The following is a 5548-nucleotide window of genomic DNA, read 5'->3' as shown; positions in this document are numbered from 1 at the left end:
GGCTCCTCCTTCCGTTTGTGAATGCGAAACACCGCGACCTGGCGCTGCAGAACGCCGCATTGTTTACGTCATCACATTCATTATTTATAAGGTGCAGTACATCGTCACGATATCTAGAATATTAAGCAGGAAATCAATCGTTTTTTCTCCTTGTGAGCATTTGTCCCGCTGCGGTTGTTTGGGGGCTGCTTTAAAGGTAGGCTCAGAAGAACTCGGAGAGGCCCCAGTTTCGGTGCGGCGGCACCCTCCCCCCTTACTGCCCCCACCCCACCCTCTACCCCCACCCCCACCCCCACCCCATGTCCCTGTACTTCCACTGACGTGGCTTCGCACATGGACAGAACACATTCATCTGGCGCCGTGGGAAAAATCCAAATAAGCCGGTAATTAACCGATTCGTTTCCAGTCAAAACTATGGACTGGTTACCGATACAAAACACCACTTTTCCCCCTTTTTTTATTTTATTAGTGGAGCGCTGCGGACTGTAGAATTTAGTTGGAACAGGTCAGAAACATTTTTTCAATACACGCACACACACACAGACAGATGAGTGATCAGTCTGATGTCATTTGGCAGCACGCGTTCTGTGCTGCAGTTGTCTTTTCACCTCACCCCTAAGGTGAAGCGTACGCAGTACAGACTGTGCTACTGTGCCCTCCCTTAGGCGGTGTTGAGATAACTGAACAGGCGTATAAGAATACAAAGCATCGACGCCAAATGACGTCCGCTGGATAGAACAGCATGCCAGCAACAGGACGCGTTTGTTATAATTAAAACAAGTAAATGATAAAATGAGGTTGATAAAGGAAAATAATCTTATCTGTCATTTAATCATTAGGTTGCTTGCTCTTTTGTTGTGACTAATTTTGAAAGATCCAGTATGGTACAAAGAATAATGCTGCTGACTCAAGGATTGGGTCAAGAGCCTACACTGTGCTCCTCACAGTGGCTTCGTTAGGTCCGATCATTCGGGGCTATAGCCCCGAATATTTTAAGCCTAGGCCCAAATATTTTCGCCCTGAAAAAGGAGGTGTTGATAGCAAAACAACACACTGTTTAACAGAGCGGAACTTGACCTGCAGCGTCCGAAGGTTTGATAATATTTATTTATTATAAAGGTAGATATAACCTCCCCACCCTACCGATGCCGATCTCCCTTCAAAAAAAAAAAAAGACAAGCTTCAGGCAAACTTGACTTAGCCCCGGATCTTTTCAATAGCTAGAAACGTCCCTGGAGCCTCCTCATCTGACAAAAATGCTTTCACAACGGAATACACACGGAGACATTTTCAAATAATAATTATTAAAATGAATGAAAAAATGAACTTTGTAAATATGTTTGTGTTGTGTTTTTAAAATATTTTTTAGTATTGAAAAGGGGTCATGTGACTCAGACCTTAATCGTATCATATTCTGATTTTAGTCTTAATTTACCCCAATCTTTCTCTGACTTTACTCTTAACCTGATCTCAGTCTTTGGGGCTTACTCCTACCTTACTCAAGTCTTGCATTTACTCTTTACTTATCCTGAATTCACCCGTAATTTGCTGTAATTTTGCACTGGTGTCGCCCTGGCTTTACTCCGAACGTCCCCGTTGTGCCAGTGGGTCTCCCTGGCCCCGTCCACCGCAGAGACGCGATGTTCTCTCTCCGCGGTGCGCTTGGACACGCCTGTCACCTGCATTAGTTGAGAGCAGCTCCTCCGTCCTGCACGATTGAAAAGATGCCAGGAGAACGGGTACTGCACAGTTGAGCCGTCCGTAGGGTAGATAAAGGGTAGATAATTTTAATACATTCACGGCAATCCAAAATATGAAAAGCTTTATCATCATGAAGGGTATTGATTGTTTATTTAATAATAATATAATATTTTTAACCGGGCAACAGTACTGCAGGAAATGTTAAATTGCTGAGTGTTGTGAGCAGAACTGCATAAATTATTAGTCAACTGCATTAATTGCATGAAGAACAGTGGTTGCACCTCTAAGCAGGCCCAAGTGAAACTATCACACCCCCCAGAATCGACTGTATGAGTGACTCTGTGTTTCCCTCAATGACACAGCAAAGAAAAAACACTTTCATCTGCACAAGGATCTGATTAACTCTCCCAAAATCAGGTCACTAAATGGGGACAGTGAATGCCTTATCTCAGTAAGACCTTCTTCTGTGTGTGTGTGTGTGTGTGTGTGTGAGAGAGAGAGAGAGAGAGAGAGAGAGAGAGAGAGAGAGAGAGAGAGAGAGAGAGAGAGAGAATATGTTTGCTGGCTTTTATTCCTGTTTTTCCCTTTTGTGAGAGGTGATGTGGGGTGGTGTGTGGGGCTTGACAGAGTTGCAACTGAGATGAGTACCCATCAAAACAAAACAAAACAAAACAAAAAACTCCCAAAAAGAAAATATCTGCAATTCAAAAGGTGCATTTATCTGGTTAGGTCACAGTTCTCTTTCTTTCCTCTTCATGGATAGAGCCACAGGTGAAAATATGTCAGTGTTATCCAGCCCTGTGAAAATGGCAGCTATTAAAAATCGTTTCGGATAAGGGAATTAGCTAAGAAAATAATGTTATAAACTGCATCATTTCGTGGCTTTCTCCTTATTTTACGGCTTTTTCACTTGCCCATGCCCGGTGCAACATACCATGGCATTCTTCAGGGCTCAGTTCTTGGACCAGTGTGTTTTATTATTTACAGTCCGAGCCAGATTGTATTTCAGTTCATTGCTATTTGGAGTTTTGTCATCAGATCAAATAACACAGGGAAATGTGTAGGAAACCGTCCAATAAACCAAGAAACCTACTAAACTTCATTAATATGCAAACAGACACAGGATATCAAACAACTCTGTGCATTTTTATAGTTCTAGAAACAAAATGATTATGATCTAAACACCAAAGGAATTGCAAAACAGACATAATATAAGATTATTTGTTTTAACCTGGTCGCTTCTGATTTGGTGTTGAGAAACTTTAGATGTTCATAACTCCATCTCATCATTTGAAACTCGTACCATGTGAACTAAAAAAGTGTTATTTTTCAAGTGTAAAGCTTTCAGACGATGAGGTCCTGCTTTTTATTGTCAAGTTTGTAAAATCAGATTCATGCATTTACACTCAACTCAGCCTGACCACCACGAGGCCTTGGCTAAGCACTGGATCTCATAGCAAGTGTTGGACAACCTGCAGTATGCAAAGAATCCCATAGCTCTGGGCCCCTGCCGCACTGCACCATGGGAAAAGTGTAACCTACACCGTCTCCCTGTTGGCTTCCCCATCCATCATAAAGTTACAACTGACTTACAATGCTTTGAGTGGATTAGCAGCCATACCCTTGTGCGGCCTCTACATGTGAGATTGTGTATTATTTGCAGCCACCCTCTCTATCTCTCTCCATCTCACACCAGAGCACACACTCAGTGTTGTGCTGTTAGAACCAGCATGTACCATACTCCTCACTGTAGTCTGCAGATGGATCCTCACACCTATCAGCTCGCGGCAGATGTGGCTGCTTCTCACTGTTAGGGCAGGCAGAACAGAACCACTCAGCTCTAACTGCCTCCTTGATGATTGTCTGACATGAAGCAATCAAATCCCTTTGCCCTCCACGTCAAAAGCACACTTGATTGCTTCAGATCGGTCAGCCATTGTGTAAGCAATTTTCTCAGCTTCTGGAGCACCTCAGGGGTCCTGTCCCAGTTTGTAGCTGCAGCCCAAAAGCAGCAGTCCCTGCAATGCACTCTGGGTGACCATCTGATGAAACTTGCAATGCATTGTGGGAGATGCAGTTTGGTCAACTGACATCCCCTGCAGTGCATTGTGGGAGCTAAAGTTTAACCACGTATGACATCGCTTGTACTGCTTTGCAGGAGCCAGAGTTTGAGCCTTGAAAAGCATTATGGGAGGTGCGGTACACTTTTCAGATGTATGCGTGAGAACGTTGACAGCCTGGAGTTCTGTGACAGGGTCTGTCTCATTTCTCATGTAGCCAAGAAATTCTATCCCTTCTTTTTCCGACGGACTGGGGGGCGGGGAGGGGGAGTAGGTTACCACCAGCCAAGCTTAAATTCATCTGCCTCTGCACAGCCAGCTCCATTCCTCACGCCCCAAATGCAGGAGCTTGGAAGGAGCTACTCTTTAGTAAATAATACATACATATGTATGTATATATATATATATATATATATATATATATATATATATATATATATATAGTATATATTGATCCTGTCCCTACCCTATCCCTATCCTTTTTTGCAGGTGTGTGCAGACTCTCACAGAACCTGTTGCTGCTGTGCTGTGATGCTCATCACCGAGCCGATAGCATGTCACGTTTGGGTCGTGTAGCATGATGAAGGCCTGGTTTGAAACACTTCATATGCGGCTTTGTGTGAGGCCATGACCTCTCTGAACAGCAGAGCTGGCAGGGCTGGGAGCAGGAAAGTGGAGCAAGCTCAAGCGCTTTGCAGTCATGTGCTTATGTATTTTCTCAATGCTGTCCTTTCAAGGATAGAAAACTGCTGTTAATCTGGTGGCAGTTTAGCGTAGAAGTAAGGGGCAGGCCTTCTAACTGAAAGCTTGCTGGTTCAATTCCCTGCTGGGGCACTGCTGCTGTACCCCTGGGCAAGGTACTTAACCCAAAATTGCCTTGGTAAATATCCAGCTATATAAATGGATAGTATGTGAAAACAGTAATCTATGTAAGATTCTGTATGTAAGATTACATTGCTTTACTGTCTGCTAAATGACAGTAAAGCACTGTAATCTTTTCTCCAATGTCTGTTCGGATCAGCAGGTCATACGAAATGCTGAAACATCAATGCTAGGATTATGTAACAATGATGCCTAAGCGATCAAAGCATCTCTGCATTAAAAAATACTTGTTTAAAATGAGCTGTTAGAGAAGCCGCTGCACTGATGCAGCACTGACAGGGTTAATATTGGCTGAGTGTGAGAGAGGCAGCCATGGAACAAACAGGGCAGCATGACTGTGTGTGTGTGTGTGTGTGTTGTGTGTTTTAGAGCAAGAGAAAGAAAGAGGGATTTATTTATTCATACAAAGGCCATCATTTGATGAAAGGGGGATAAAGAAATGTGGTGAGTCATGGAATCAGCCAGGAGTGAGGTGAGAAGATTCAGTTTTGATTCGATTAATTTGGTTGATTATTCAAGGAAAAGAAGACGAAAACACATTTTCTGCAACTGTTGTTGTTGATGATGTTTTAAAATTAAATTCTTTTTTTTTTCAGAACTCAGTAGTCTTTGTGCATCTGCCCCCAACCACCCCCCCCCCCCCCCCCCCCCACCTCCCGAAACTCACCCCCACACCCCCCAGGTCCCTCAGTAGCACTTTCAGCTGCCTGTCCTGTCAGCAGATACCCACCCAACCCCCCAACCCCACACCCCCCCAAGCCTGAGAATCCTGCCCGTTCATTCGGCCCAGATGGGCCGGTCTCACTGGTGGAGGGGCAGGTGTGGAGACCGCGCCTGGTGCTGAGCAATCATTGGCTGTAATTAGCCAGACTGGAGTGTGGGGGGCTGGGCTGTGCGGCAGGCTG

Source organism: Megalops cyprinoides, chromosome 2, assembly GCF_013368585.1.
Source record: "Megalops cyprinoides isolate fMegCyp1 chromosome 2, fMegCyp1.pri, whole genome shotgun sequence".
NCBI lineage: Eukaryota > Metazoa > Chordata > Actinopteri > Elopiformes > Megalopidae > Megalops > Megalops cyprinoides.
Note: the sequence above shows the minus strand (reverse complement) of the source record.